At 39.1% G+C, this 16,873-nt stretch overlaps 1 protein-coding gene across 2 annotated transcripts in view; it reads right to left on the bottom strand.

The window, feature by feature from the left end:
* The window catches only part of ARHGAP24 (Rho GTPase activating protein 24), a 668,175-nt gene that overhangs the window by 491,054 nt on the left and 160,248 nt on the right, over positions 1-16,873 (bottom strand). The window lies entirely within an intron of this gene.

Genomic DNA, 16,873 nt, shown 5'->3' with positions numbered 1-16,873 from the left:
ATAATTCACTATCAATTCACTAACAACATAAAAATCATAATCAAATATAAAAATATAAAAATACAAAATGTGAACAAAGCAGTTTTACAAAGAAAGAAGGTTTAAACATAGATAAAGAGAAGTAAAAGAGTAACTGCTGATAAGCAGCAGTCCTTTGTTCCCCCTTACGGGCAGAAACATTGTCTAAGAAAAGACAGTTGACTACTCCCATCTACAAAACTCGATAAGAACTTTGTAAGCATCAGCAAGTCATAAAAATATCTTTTGTAGTTTGTAAGACATTGTCAAAAATGTATAAATACCATGCCTAAAAATCAGTAAAGTACAACTGCTTTCTTCATCATCCTTGGTGTGTGGCAGTTTGTCATTTTCCTGCGTCGCCCTTTCAATCAACCTGAGCCGTTCTCACCCTGAAAGCCCTCGGACTGAGACTCATTCGACTGGCGGTCCGCGGCAGGACTCTGGAAGGTAGAGATAGGAAGATTGCTTGAGCTTAGGCCTACTCAAAAACTAGACCCATGTCTACCAAAAAATAGAAAAATTATCCAGTGTTTTGTGGCACGTCTGTAGTCCCAGCTACTCAGGAGGCTGAGGCAGGAGCATATCTAGAACCCAGGAGTTTGAGGTTGCTGGGAGCTAGGCTGACACCACAGCTAGCCGGGAGTGAGCCAGGTTGTAACACAGGTCTAATTCCAGAACACCCCAGGGAAGGTTGATCCCTTAAAGTGAGATATTTTCATTTGAACCCTAGATCTGCCACATAGTGGTTATGTGATTTTTGGCAAGTTTCTAAGCCTCTCTAGGTTTCAGTTCCCCCATCTATTAATATAAAGAGATAATAATAACGCCTGTGTAGAAGCTGTGAGGGTTAAATGAAATAACCCCTGACAAGTGCTGGGCACAGCTAGCACATAGTAAGGCTTACACAGCTCTTACCTATTAATAGACAGAGATGAAATGCTTAACCGCCACTTCAAACTTTGCCTCCTTTCCCTTGGCTTTTAGTTCCTGACACTGTCTCTGGCTTTGCCTTCTCCTCTGATTTCTTGGCTCCTGACACGTGTTACCTGGTGACCTCACCTTTGCCCCTGCCCCATTCTTCCTCCCTCGGCAGCTTGGCCTGTTGTGTGGGGTTCTCAGAGCTCGTCACCAAATCTTGTGCCCTCTCAGGCCTCCAGGCACCAAAGACCAACCTCCGCTTTGGAACCTGCCTATTTGACCTAATCCCATAGATTCAGAAAATTTATTCTATGATAAAAGTGTGAGTTGTCACCAAAAATGAAGACTCCAATCATCAAATCAGAAATGTAAAAAAGTAGAGATCTTCTACCCAGGACACTTCTATAAAAGTGTCTTTCTATAAAACCATCAATGTTTCACTGGGCCACTCTGCAATTACAGTTATACAATACTGGGATGTAAAATACAACGTACTATTCTGAAGCTAATAGTCACACGGCTTAATCCTAGGTGGATGCAATCAGGTTGCAAGATAACCTCAGGCTCTTTTGATTCTCCTTGATTATCTTATTTTGCTGGAAGTTCTTTCATAGGAGAAATTTTTAAACCAGATATTCCCAAGCAAATGAAACCATTGAAGATGACCCCTCAAGAAAGCTGTAGAATTCTCTTCTTTGGGTATCTTTACAAGCAGGAGTGCATGCGCTCCCGCAGTTCCTCTGAGAAACACTCCTTCCTGGAGAAAGACTGGCTTTAAAATCCTGTTCCTTGCTGCTTGTTTCAATTCTGTGTCCCCATGGAGTAGTGGCCACCACTAACTCAACTTTTCTTCCCTTCTTGGTTGCTAACCCCAGAGCAATCAATACTTTCTACTCTATTTCAGCTTTCCCAAGTTGGGTCACTAGTCCTAAAAATGTGCCACCTGCCTCCTCCTCTTCCCTCCACCTCCATCCTCTGCTCATGGGGCATGGGGCCCATGTCTAGAAATTAAGTAATGGGTATAGGTTTGGAACCTCTGTGGATCATACTTTTCCTGTTCACCTCTCACCAGAAAATAAAGTCTGGGCAGGCTGATCACTATAGATTGATTCAGTTACTGGCCTTTGGTGCACAGAGTCTCTTCTCTCACCAGGGAACCTTGATAATGGCGACCCACCCCAGGGTTCACTAGCACAAGAGTGCTATCCTCTGAAAGCCTGCAAGAGAATCAACAATGTCGGTTCATGCTGAGACCCAGGTCTGCACTACATACCAAACCCATGAAGTACGTAGTTTATGCATTCTAAAATCTATAACCCAAAAGCACCAAGAGGAAGGGCACATAGTAAAAACTACAGGGTACATGGATTCATGTAGGTGTGGTTTTAATTCTCAAGTCTACGCTACCATCAATGACTTTTCTTTACCTCTCTGAGCCTAAACGTCCTGATACAATGGGAATAATAAAATATAAAGATATAAAATAGATTATTTCTAGAATTACTAATTCTAATTACTTCTAAAATTAGAAGTAACGTTTAGAAAAACATCTTGTGGAATACTTGGTACTTAGCAAGCACTTATTGCATTAGCATGACTATCATTATTAGAGTCTGGGAGACTCAAAGAGAGAGAAAAACCTTGTAATGAAATGAAAGCTATTTTCCCTCTTTGGGGAACTTGAAAAATTACCACATTTTCTGAAGGTTCAATGTGATGGTCAGAAAACAGCCCTATGTACAGTGCCCTAATTTTTAATTTATAGATAGATTTCATTTGTAAGGAAAAAAAAAAAAGGTTTTCTCCTTCATTTTGCAGAGATTTCCCAGAAGAAACTCTTCCATATATGATATTTGTGACACATATAATGAAAATAACTCACATTTGGCTTTATGCATCTGCTTCCAAAGTTACTAAAACTTTGATTTTTTTCCTTCTAATAATTATAAGAGATGTAACCTTTGAGAGAGAGATCATTTTATCTATCTGGAAGTATAAAAGCAGTACCTGGCATGTTTCAAGGAACCACAAAAATGATCTGGAAAAAAACATTGCTTCCAAAATTCTAAACGAAATGAGATGGAGGGAGGGTGAATGGTGGGATCACACCTATGGTGCATAATGCAAGGGTATATATCGGATCTATTAATATAGAGCATAAATGTCTTAATACAATAACTAAGTAAACGAGATGAGGTATATATTAACCAGTGTGATGTTAGCGTTCCTAATTCTATATGAAATCAACACATTGTACCCCATAAATGCATTAATGTATACATGATCTATGTGTTTATGATTTAATAAAAAAAAAAGAAATACACACCATAGAAATTTATAAATATTTAACTAAATGTCTAAACAGGGTAAAAAAAAATACAAAGTGAAGTCATTCAACCTATTCCACAATGAATTTAACAAAACTAAGCTTAGTTAAAAGGTGTGGGTACCATAATGTAGTAAAAACAAGGATAAGAAGATGTAAAGCTTGGTGTAAGGAAACCTTGACTAGGGTACAATTGGACATCAAATTTAGTTATGAGCTTCTTGGGTGACAATTCGGAATGAGAAGCCTGGGGATTTGTTAGCCTCTCCTCTAACCACCACAAATACTAGTGATCAGAGGGACACACTTTTCAAAACTCCCAGTAGTAAAGGCAAAGATGAACTTATCACGGAGATCTTTATATAAAGAATATTAAAATACATAAAATTCCAAGACATTTTCTATGCAGTCCATCTCTCTGATATTGAAACTCATTTTTAAAAAGTATCATATTAAAAGCATAGTATAATGAAGGCATTTTAACAAAAAGGAAAAGTTGTTGTGATTAGGGGAGGTAAATGTCTGGTCATATAATCTGATTAGAAAATTTAGAGAAATTAGTGATTAAACTATTGCACTCAAATATCAATGCTTATTCTCCCATGCCTCTCAGACATGCTGGATAAGAAGCAACTTGAGCTCGCAGTCTCCGGCTGGCATCTGAGACACAACGTTTTATAAATTTTTTATTGAAATACGCAAATGGCAGATACGCAAGTAACAACGGAAACATTGCTCTGAGAATGAAACGAGCCCATTTGTACTTTGACCAAACGAAGCGTGACTATCATCGTATATGTCAGGCAGCCAAAGTGTCTGTAGAAAAAGACTAATGTTTGCACAAAGAAATTTTGGGTTTGTCTCCGTTCTCAAAGGAGATGAAATGAAAGTCGATTTAATAAAGAATCAGTAACATAAAAGAACATTTCCTCCTCTCCATTCACCTTCATATTCTCCTTTAATTAAGTCTAACTTCCCTCAAGCACCTCTATCAAGATAATTACTAAATAGCCAAAATTAGTGTTTCTATTTTGCTTAATTAATTAAGACTATTATTGTCCATTCCACAAGTAGGTTCTTCCCATTTAACTTCATTATTAGCCTTCACAGCCAAGTCTAAGACCTCCCCCCATCCCCACTGGGATGTCAGAGATTACAGATTTTACAGTATAACATAAAAAACAACTGTGGGAAGTGTGTATCTATTATAACTGTTTCTGTTCTCTTTAAGCCCAAGTGTTACTTTGTGATTTCCAGAAGAGAATGATGATTCCATGGTATTTTTTGTTTTGTTCTGCTTACGCTTTAACCCACTTCGGCTGGAGGTTAAATTTTTTTTAATTTTTTTGCACTAAATTCATATCTGTTACCCAGAAAAATTCAAGGAACAAGAATTTGAAGAGAAAACAAATTTATTATATTCCATTATTGAGTTCGTTGGTGTTCCAATAATGGAACGTTAGACAAATCCATTGCTACATTGTACCTCATGTGTAAAATCATGTTTCTTATCTCAGGAGGTAGTGACACCTGCTATTCAGTATGGTAAGTCAACAGAACACCTCACATGCAAGGCAACATCACATTTTTCACATCAAAAAATGGTATTCTTGTGACATTCAGCACACTCAGTTTGTATTCCCTGTTTGACTGTCACATGCTCATGCCATCATAATGTGAGTCAATGTTCCACTTCTGAGAAGGTCTTCTTCTTCAGCCAGGCTCTGGAGGATGACCAGAGGTCTCCAGATAATGGCATACCATATATTGACAAAACTCCAGAAGATTAAATGGCTCCTCATCGTATGTTTTATGCAGTTGCCAAGCATTTTGTAAGATCAATTCAAAACAAAACAAGAGGGCTTGACTATCATTTCTTTCCACGTATTGATGCCCGATATTTACCAATGTTGTCATCAGCTCTGTTTACGTCTCCCATGAAATGGTTACACACTTTGATTGTGCTTGGCTGCTGAACTTGCATCTTCTTTTTCAGCTTCTGGAAATAATGATTGACAAGACACAGGGGATTGATACCAGCACCAGACAAACCAACAGTGACACCACCATTATCATTCCCTCTGCAGACAGTATTGCCTTTGCCATCAACTCAATAATCGAATGTGCCCCATTCTTCATTCTTCAGAGCCACATCTGATTCCTGTGGAGCATTGTCAGTGTGGTCCTTTGTCACTGCACCTGTTGCCTGATGTCCCACTGAACTGAGCTTATCCAGAAGTGTGATACTGGTGAAAAGTTACTGAATACAAAGTGGTGTTGTCTGAGCTGTGCCTCTAAAAGTGCCTCACTAAACTGAGGACAAGTGATGCACCGACACCACATTCTTCGGGTTTAGTATTTGGGTTTTTACCTGATACTGCTGGAACCAGCTAATGTAGCCCAGACATGCTGCACCACACTCAAACTGACAGCCAGACCAAATGGGCTTTCCTTGAATAAATTGTTTGCACCAGTGATGACCAAATAAGGAACCATGCGTTCATCAAAGCTGAAATTTGTTTCATTTGGAAGAAATTTCATACATCTCTCATGGAGTGTGCTTATAAGAGGTTGTAACTTGGAAAACTGGTCCATTGGGCCCAAATTTACATTGTCAGAAACATGCAGATTAGAAAGTACAAATTCATAGCAGTCACGTCTAGTGGCCACATAACAAGCACATTATGCATGTCTGTTCCCTGTTCTCAGGACGTACGCCTTCTAGGAATTGCGAGAGAACCACTCAGGAAAATAATTCCCAGAAAACATTTGAACTCGGGGCCAGTCAAGCCCAGATTCACTCCCTTGGAGTAGGAGTTGGAGTAGGTGACAATGAGTTCAACGACCTCGTCATCAAGGAAAAGTCCGAGAGCTTCTGTGGGAGTCCTCATTTTGGTGAATAAATCATTTGGTGCTTCTGAGACTCCACCTGCTACGGGCTGTGCAGTTAGGGCAGCTTTTCCCATTTGTGAACAAGGTTGGTCACTTTCTTTGTCTTTGGTGGAGGCAGTGGCTACACAATAGACATAGGTGGACCTCCATCCTTGAGAGAGTCATCTCCAGGGTCATATGAGGAACCTTATCAGTCAGACTCAGCACCACAGCCGTCTTGAATAAGACACCCAGGTGCAACTACAAAGAACCCGGCAGATGATTTATTGCTCCATCCCGTCCATCTCTGGAGTCCTCATCAGACACAGGTGCCGTAGCTTTTCCAGGTGGTTGTGTCACTGTTGCACTTGCTTCTATGCTGTCACCTGTCTCCAGCAGGTCGGTGATTTCATGGGAATGTAGAGTTTGAGGCATCTTGAAACTTGTAAAGTGATTTCAACTAAAAAAAAAGGAAAAAAAAATATATGAAAGTCTTGTCCAGTGCTCCAAAAATAACAAATAAGGCAATAGCCACTTCTGTATTTTCTTTTTACCCACAATAGCATAAAAGGTAGAAAACTAATAGAAAAAAAAAATTACTACTATAAGATGTAGTACAGTAAAATTGTATTTACCTGTCTTTGGATGGGATCTTCAAAACTTCCAAAAATTCACATCTCTTTTTGACAAGCTCTGAGCACTCCAGTGTCTGCAGCAGTGACTACTCTGTACACCATGTGACAACGTGGCAGATGTGTGAAAAATCATTGAGCAACAGAATATGAATAACTCCAATGTCACCACTGTTCTGATAATGGATCTTGAGGCACAAGAGAGTTAAAATCACAAAACACACACTATTTCTTTTATTGTAGAAATTTAATAGGCATGTGTGTGCTGGCCTGGAAAATGAATTATGTTTTGTAGCATTATTACATTTGGAAAATTAATTCTGGGTCCAAACAGATATTTTTCATATGAGCTTATGGGATATATTTATATAGATTTTTATTTTATGTGCTCTATTCACAACTTTACTTGATCACTTATTAAAGAAACATTAATAGATGTCTACTATATTTCAGACATTGAGCTGGGCACTTAAATTCAGGTGTTTCCCCAACCACCAATCTGTCCATTGAAGATTCACACTAGATAAGGTGTTGGGAAGGCACAACAAAAATGATTTAAAAAAATTATTAAAAGTATGTTCACAATGTCAAGGAAGCAGATGAGATGAAATGATTAGTTCTTCTTTCATGAAACTGGCTAAATTTTCCCAAAGAATGAAAATTGCACTTGAAGTGGGCCATGGAGGATCAGGAGGGACTTTCCAGGCAGAAGGCATCCTTGGAGAGGGAATCCACAGACAAGAGATGGAGTGTGAACAGGAAGGAGTCTGTGTGCAGAAGAGAAAGCTAAAAAGAAATGGCTGGCAGAAGAGCTTTCAGACAATATACCGAGGAGGTTAGGGTTAGTACTGTACCTCACTGGGACCCAACAAGGGTTTGTGAACAAGGAACTTACACAATCAGATCTTCACATTATAAAGATCAATCGGGCAATGTCACAGTGGAGTGTAGACGCTGCTTAAAAGCACACAAGGAAACATTAAACTCTGAAAACTGAATCTCCTTTGATTCCTCATCACAATAAGTCTTGCATTTCCAAATGTGCTTTTACTTATCTGCTGAAACCATAACAACCTTGAAAAGTTTAAGTTCAGGGAGGGGAATTGAAGATGGCGGCCGAGTAACAGCTTCCTTGCATCTGGGCACCGAGAGTATGGGGAGATAGGACTCCAGGCATCTCTGGCTGGTGGGATCTGCTTATCATCACCCCTGAGAGGATACAGGGACTCAGCGAGAGACTTCTGGACCCCAAGAGGAGGACTAAAACAGTGGAAAAACGGCAAGTGGTCGCATGTGTTCAATCCGTCTAAACCCGCCTGCAACTGTAAGTTCAGTAGCAGTGAGACTGCAAACCAGAAAGGCCTTACCTGTGAACTGTTTTGGTGTCTTTGGACTTGGCACTCAGTTGAACTGCCTTGGGGAGAGCCTGAGCGGGAGTGCGGAGAACTTTGGCCATTGTCTAGAGCCCCAGTCTGAGCCGCTGAACCAGACGGAGCTAATAGTGCTTGGCTGTGGGTCACAGGGAGCCATTGTGAGCGATCTGCCCCGGCAAGCTCCGCCCTCAGGGTCACAGAGCTAGAATCGGGTGGGAGCTGGTAACCCAGCGACCAAGTAGCCTAAGGGTGGGGTCTGAGCTGCTTTGCAGCCCTAACCCTCAGGGGCAGAGTGAGACCGGTTTTGGCACACTGGGTAAGTGGATAGCCACTTCAGCAGTGATTCCAGCGATAAGCACTTTCCTGGGAAAGCTCCTGCTCAGCAAGTTTACACGTTCAAAGTGCCTTTTAAGTGGACTGAAGAGAGAATTAGGGTGTCTACCTGCTGGGGTTTGAGAAATCAGCAGCATCCAGTCGTATCAGAACTGTCATTAACATCTCATACCCCAGAAGACCACGTGTTGCCCAGACAATATTCAACAACATATACATACTGGTTTGTTTTTGGTTGTGTTTTTTTTTTTTGGTTTGGTTGTTTTTTTTTTTTATTATGATGTTGTTGATGTTGTTTTGTTTTTTAATTTTAACCTTTTCCATACAGAGCCTTTTTCTTTCTCAATTTTTCTACTTTAATTATAATTTCCCATTGCTGCCTTTTTCAACAACTAGAATTTCATTTTTGCTAGTGTTTCTACTGCTTTCATTTGGTTTTTCACCCAATTTTATCCCATAAAGTTTTCTTTTTGCTTGTTTTGGTTTGATTTATAGCATTTTTGTCTTTCCTCTCTACTTGGTGGAGGTGGGGTACTGTGTCTGATCAGGTTAGCAAAGAGCTGCTGACCTCAAGGGAACCACCCAACTGGGCACCCCCAGAAGGTGGGGTTTTTTTAAGGTTGTGTCAAAGTACGCTACTGTACACCTATACTGCTCTGTCTCCCTCTTTCTGTGCCTCTCTTCTTTTTGTCAATATTCCCTTTACCCACCCCCTCTCCTTTCTCTATTTTTCTTTTTTTTTTTTTTTATCACTCGGTCCTCCTTTCTTTCATCACTTTTTTGCTCTTCAACCTTCTCGCCCTTCTGGTCCTGTACCAAAAGGACTCATCTAACCCTTAGTCCACAGGCACGAGAACTTAAAGAGCAAGAGGAAGGGAAAGGAAAATTAGGGCAAGAAAACAGATAAAAGAAATCACTCATGAGGAAGAATCAGCAGAAAACTCCAGGCAACGTGAAGAACCAGTCCAGAACAACCCCGTCAAGGGACCATGAGGTAGCTACTGCAGAGGATTCCACCTATAAAGAAATGTTAGGAATGACAGAAAGGGAATTTAGAATACACATGTTGAAAACAATGAAACAAATGATGGAAACAATGAAGGAAACTGCTAATAAAGTGGAAAATAACCAAAAGGAAATCCAAACACAGAATCAAATAAGAGATGAACGATATGAAGAATATAAAAAGGATATAGCAGAGCTGAAGGAACTGAAACAGTCAATTAGGGAACTTAAAGATGCAATGGAAAGTATCAGCAACAGGTTAGACCATGCAGAAAAAAGAATTTCAGAGGTAGAAGACAAAGTTCTTGAGATAACTCAGATAGTAAAAGAGGCAGAAAAGAAGAGAGAGAAAGCAGAATGTTCACTGTCAGAATTATGGGACTTTATGAAGCATTCCAACATACGAGTTATAGGAATTCCAGAAGGGGAAGAAGAATGCCCCAGAGGAATGGAAGCCATACTAGAGAATATTATAAAAGAAAATTTCCCAAATATCACCAAAGATTCTGACACACTGCTTTCAGAGGGATAGCGGACCCCAGGTCGCCTCAACTCTAACCGAGCTTCTCTAAGACACATTGTGATGAACCTGTCCAAAGTCAAGACAAAAGAAAATATTCTGCAAGCTGCCAGGAGTAAGCGCCAGTTGACCTACAGGGGCAAATCCATCAGAGTGACTGCAGACTTCTCTAACGAAACTTTCCAAGCAAGAAGACAATGGTCATCTACCTTTAATCTACTTAAACAGAACAATTTCCAGCCCAGAATTCTGTACCCTGCTAAGCTAAGCTTAAAAATTGACGGAGAATTCAAATCATTTACGGATATACAAACATCGAGGAAATTCGCCACAACAAGACCAGCTCCAGAGGAAATACTTCAACCTGTTCTGCACACTGACCACCACAATGGATCAGCAGCAAAGTAAGAACTCAGAAATTAAAGGACAGAACCTAACCTCCACACTGATGCAAAAGATAAAACTAAGCAATGGACTCTCACAAAATAAGATGAATTATCAATTATCTCAATAAATGTTAATGGCTTGAATTCCCCACTGAAGAGACATAGATTGGCTGACTGGATTAAAATACACAAGCCAATCTTTCTGTCTGCAAGAAACACACCTGGCTTCAAAAGACAAATTAAAGCTCCGAGTCAAGGGTTGGAAGACAATTTTTCAGGCAAATGGAATTCAGAAGAAAAGAGGAGTTGCAATCTTATTTTCAGATACATGTGGATTTAAAGCAACTAAAGTCAAAAGACAAAGATGGTCACTTTTTACTGGTCAAGGGAAAAATACAACAAGAAGACATTTCAATTCTAAATATTTATGCACCCAATTTAAATGCTCCCAGATTCTTGAAACAGACCTTACTCAGTCTGAGCAATATGGTATCTGATAATACCATAATAACAGGGGACTTTAACACTCCTCTTACAGAGCTGGACAGATCCTCTAAACAGAAATTAAACAAAGATATAAGAGATTTAAATGAGACCCTAGAACAACTGTGCTTGATGGACGCATATAGAACACTCCAACCCAAAGATAAAGAATATACATTCTTCTCATCACCCCATGGTACATTCTCCAAAATTGATCATATCCTGGGACACAAAACAAATATCAACAGAATCAAAAGAATTGAAATTTTACCTTGTATCTTCTCAGACCATAAGGCACTAAAGGTGGCACTCAACTCTAACAAAAACGCTCAACCCTACCCAAAGGCATGGAAATTAAACAATCTTCTGTTGAATAACAGATGGGTGCAGGAAGAAATCAAACAGGAAATCATTAACTTCCTTGAGCATAACAACAATGAAGACACAAGCTACCAAAACCTGTGGGATACTGCAAAAGCAGTTTTGAGAGGAAAATTCATCGCTTTAGATGCCTACATTCGAAAAACAGAAAGAGAGCACATCAACAATCTCACAAGAGATCTTATGGAATTGGAAAAAGAAGAACAATCTAAGCCTAAACTCAGTAGAAGAAAAGAAATATCCAAAATCAAATCAGAGATAAATGAAATTGAAAACAAAAGAATCATTCAGAAAATTAATGAAGCAAGGAGTTGGTTTTTTGAAAAAATAAATAAAATAGATAAACCATTGGCCAGACTAACGAGGAATAGAAAAGTAAAATCTCTAGTAACCTCAATCAGAAATGATAAAGGGGAAATAACAACTGATCCCACAGAGAAACAAGAGATCATCTCTGAATACTACCAGAAACTCTATGCCCAGAAATTTGACAACGTGAAGGAAATGGATCAATATTTGGAATCACACCCTCTCCCTAGACTCAGTCAGGAAGAAATAGAGCTCCTGAACAGACCAATTTCAAGCACTGAGATCAAAGAAACAATAAAAAAACTTGCAACCAAAAAATGCCATGGTCCAGATGGCTTCACTCCAGAATTCTATCAAACCTTCAAGGAAGAGCTTATTCCTGTACTGCAGAAATTATTCCAAAAAATTGAGGAAGAAGGAATCTTCCCCAACAAATTCTATGAAGCAACATCAACCTGATACCAAAACCAGGAAAAGACCCAAACAAAAAGGAAAATTTCAGACCAATCTCACTCATGAATATACATGCAAAAATTCTCAACAAAATCCTAGCCAATAGATTACAGCTTATCATCAAAAAAGTCATTCATCATGATCAAGTAGGCTTCATCCCAGGGATGCAAGGTTGGTTTAACATACGCAAGTCCATAAATGTTATCCACCATATTAACAGAGGCAAAAATCAAGATCACATGATCCTCTCAATAGATGCAGAAAAAGAATTTGATAAAATCCAATATCCTTTTCTAATTAGAACACTGAAGAGTATAGGCATAGGTGGCACATTTCTAAAACTGATTGAACCTATCTATGACAAACCCACAGCTAGTATTTTACTCAATGGAGTAAAACTGAAAGCTTTTCCTCTTAGAACTGGAACCAGACAAGGTTGTCCTCTGTCACCTTTACTATTCGACATGGTGCTGGAAGTTCTAGCCAATACAATTAGGCAAGACAAGGAAATAAAGGGAATCCAAATGGGAGCAGAGGAGGTCAAACTCTCCCTCTTTGCCGACGACATGATCTTAGAGAACACCAAAGACTCAACCACAACACTCCTAGAAGTCATCAAAAAATACAGTAATGTTTCCGGATATAAAATCAATGTCCACAAGTCAATAGCACAAGTCAATAGCCTTTGTATACACCAATAACAGTCAAGATGAGAAGCTAATTAAGGACACAACTCCCTTCCCTGTAGTCTCAAAGAAAATGAAATACCTAGGAATATACCTAACGAAGGAGGTAAAGGACCTCTATAAAGAAAATTATGAAATCCTCAGAAAGGAAATAGCAGAGGATATTAACAAATGGAAGAACATACCATGCTCATGGACGGGAAGAATCAACATTGTTAAAATGTCTATACTTCCCAAAGCAATCTACCTATTCAATGCCATTCCTATCAAAATACCAACATCGTATTTTCAAGATTTGGAGAAAATGATTCTGCGTTTTGTATGGAACCAGAAAAAAACCCCGTATAGCTAAGGCAGTTCTTAGTAATAAAAATAAAGCTGGGGGCATCAGCATACCAGATTTTAGTCTGTACTACAAAGCCATAGTGCTCAAGACAGCATGGTACTGGCACAAAAACAGAGACATAGACACTTGGAATCGAATTGAAAACCAAGAAATGAAACGAACATCTTACAACCACCTTATCTTCGATAAACCAAACAAGAACATACCTTGGGGGAAAGACTCCCTATTCAATAAATGGTGTTGGGAGAACTGGATGTCTACATGTAAAAGACTGAAACTGGACCCACACCTTTCCCCACTCACAAAAATTGATTCAAGATGGATAAAGGACTTACATTTAAGGCATGAAACAATAAAAATCCTCCAAGAAAGCATAGGAAAAACACTGGAAGATATTGGCCTGGGGAAAGACTTCATGAAGAAGACTGCCATGGCAATTGGAACAACAACAAAAATAAACAAATGGGACTTCATGAAACTGAAAAGCTTCTGTACAGCTAAGGAGACAATAACCAAAGCAAAGAGACAACCTACACAATGGGAAAGGATATTTGCATATTTTCAATCAGACAAAAGCTTGATAACTAGGATCTATAGAGAACTCAAATTAATCCACATGAAAAAAGCCAACAATCCCATATATCAATGGGCAAGAGACATGAATAGAGCTTTCTCTAAAGATGACAGACGAATGGCTAACAAACACATGAAAAAATGTTCATCATCTCTATATATTAGAGAAATGCAAATCAAAACAACCCTGAGATATCATGTAACCCCGGTGAGAATGGCCCACATCACAAAATCTCAAAACTGCAGATGCTGCCATGGATGTGGAAAGAAGGGAACACTTTTACACTGCTGGTGGGACTGCAAACTAGTACAACCTTTCTGGAAGGAAGTATGGAGAAACCTCAAAGCACTCAAGCTAGACCTCCCATTTGATCCTGCAATCCCATTACTGGGCATCTACCCAGAAGGAAAGAAATCCTTTTATCATAAGGACACTTGTACTAGACTGTTTATTGCAGCTCAATTTACAATCGCCAAAATGTGGAAACAGCCTAAATGCTCACCAACCCAGGAATGGATTAACAAGCTGTGGTATATGTATACCATGGAATACTATTCAGCCATTAAGAAAAATGGAGACTTCACATCCTTCATATTAACCTGGATGGAAGTAGAAGACATTATTCTTAGTAAAGCATCACAAGAATGGAGAAGCATGAATCCTATGTACTCAATTTTGATATGAGGACAATTAATGACAATTAAGGTTTTGGGGGGGGAAGCAGAAAGTCTTTCTGGAGGGAGGGGGGTGGGGCCTTGGTGTGTGTCACACTTTATGGGGGCAAGACATGATTGCAAGAGGGACTTTACCTAACAATTGCAATCAACCTGGCTTATTGTACCCTCAATGAATCCCCAACAAGAAAAAAAAAAAAAAAACAAAAAAAACAAAAGTTTAAGTTCATACAGCAAAGACAGACAGGTTACCATTGTGAGACTGGGTAGAGGCTCTGACTCATCCCATGAAGAGCATTAACTTCATGGCTAAGTTGATCACTGAGGATTTTATTTTTAAATATCCATCTTCATCCGGTAGATATCTTAGTCCTTTAGCCATGGCTGTAAGCATAAACAGGCATTTTTCCATTTTAAAATCTCTTTTGTGTTTTCCACAGTGAAATTTGATCCGTGCAGGATGAATGCCTCAGGCTCTTATCATCAACCTCTTCCACACTCACACGTGACCAGGTGGGTGGTGGTGCCTTCTTAATGGACTCCAGGCTGCACCTCTACCCACCTCCCTCATTTTGTCTTTCTTAAAGCACTCACCTTTAGGAAAAATCAAAACATGCCACAAATAAGGAATCAGGAAAAAGAACCCTTTGCCGATCAGAAAATACCAGTACCACAGGACAATAAGTACAGAACACTAAGAGGGTGCTGCAGCCAGCACCACACACATCACGAACAGGAAACAAAGCCTGGCCTGAACTTTACAGCAGCACTGCCTGCTTTCAGCCCTAAGAAACCAACCCCGACACTCTTCAATGGGCCAGTAGGTCACAGAGATACTGTTAAGGGCACTGTTGGTAAACAGCAAGGACGCTTTGGCTAAGACAGCCAAGTAATCAGATTCAAACTACTCATCACCACCTGCTGCACATTCCTGCCTCTTCCTGCCCCACCCCCACCCTTCACTCTGGAGAGTCCAAGACCACACAGGAAATAGAACATGACCCATGAAAGCCATTGCTACGCTGGGCAAAAGCTGAAAGGATTTCGCTGGAGATCTCAGCCAAGAACGCTTTTACACTTACATCTATGTTCTTGTTTGGAAGGGTACATTGCTATTTGTTCTGTGGTGGATTTTTTTGTTGCTGTTGAGAACTTAATTCTTTCCCACTTACTATCAGATTTTTATTTTCAGAAAAGTTCAGATTCACAGTACGTAGAACCCAAAAGAAAATGACAGAGAAACCCCCATCATCTCAAATCCAGACCCCTAAAATGAAGTAATAAAATCAAGTAATACAGCTGGACGCCAAGGTCAGTCTTAGCTTCAACAGCCTCTTACATGCAGAAGGAATGACAGATTCTCCTTCCTGGTGTTATACTAGTTGTATATTCCTTCCATATACCTTAAACTAAATTTCAGATCTGAAAAATCCAGATTATCCCTTAGTCCTACTTAAAGATCTTCCACCAAGAACACATCCCCTGTGAGTGGTCAGAAGGTGTTATTTTAGAGTTTTGTCAATGTCTCAGTCTCCCAAGAAGTCTAAGGTGAAATCTCTGACAATTCATTAATGGCTCTAGAAAGAATATATGACGGGTACTTAGGGAAGATAAACAGGGGAGTTTTATTACGGGGCTCTCTTAGAAACTGAAATACACCCAAAGAAGAAGTATTAAGAAATTTGAAAGGGGGAGCAAAATACTGACAAGTTTGATTGGACTTTACACTTCTCTTCTGGCTCCTTCTAATGTATTGGTTTCATCTGTTCTAAGTTGTATGATGCCCAGTTCAAAACCAACATCCATTCTTGCCCTTAAGTTTTGAGTTTTAATTAGAATCAGTGGACAGATTGTTTGTATTTAGTCTATCTGTCCATGTTCTTCTCAGTAATTGAGTAAAGCTCTTAAATTCTACTGCAAATACCCTTGGATTTCAATTATTTTTTCTTACGTAGTAGACACAGCAACACATATTGTTTCACTTACAAACAGTCCCTTAATAACTTCTATATTTTAAATATCCAGCACGATTTATTTAATTCCTCTTTTTAGAAAGAGATGAAACAATGATGTCTTGGAAGGTTAAAAGAAAAAGAGTAACATAAAATAACATGTTACAGAAACCAAAATTACTTGGAGATAATGTCTAATTCAAATGAATTAAAAATAGAGACTCAAGGAAGTCTGGGCTTCCTATTACAAGTTGATACTGAAAACCTAATATCACTAACAAGTAAGGAGAGTAATGTTACCACCTTTCTACTTGGGTACTTGTAAAAGAAATGCATTCTAAAGTATTTTTTAAAAAATGAGAATATATTACATATTTATTCTTAAGAGAGTGTAGATACTTCCTCAAAACGTTACTCTTTTCAAAAGGAAAAAAAAAAACTAGACAAAACCTTTTGAAGGGGTTAAAATTACCAGATTCCTTAATATCTTTGTTTACAAAAAGAGAAAATATTTATGATTAAAACTATCTCCGTGTGCCTGCCATCCAGGAAACTCTTACAACAGTGGAAATAGAAATGGGGGGGGAGGGTGCAAGCTAGATAATAATAGAGGAAATTATGGCACAGAGT

The sequence above is a fragment of the Nycticebus coucang genome, chromosome 1 (assembly GCF_027406575.1).
Source record: "Nycticebus coucang isolate mNycCou1 chromosome 1, mNycCou1.pri, whole genome shotgun sequence".
Taxonomy (NCBI): domain Eukaryota; kingdom Metazoa; phylum Chordata; class Mammalia; order Primates; family Lorisidae; genus Nycticebus; species Nycticebus coucang.
Note: the sequence above shows the minus strand (reverse complement) of the source record. Positions and strands in the feature narration are given on the sequence as shown.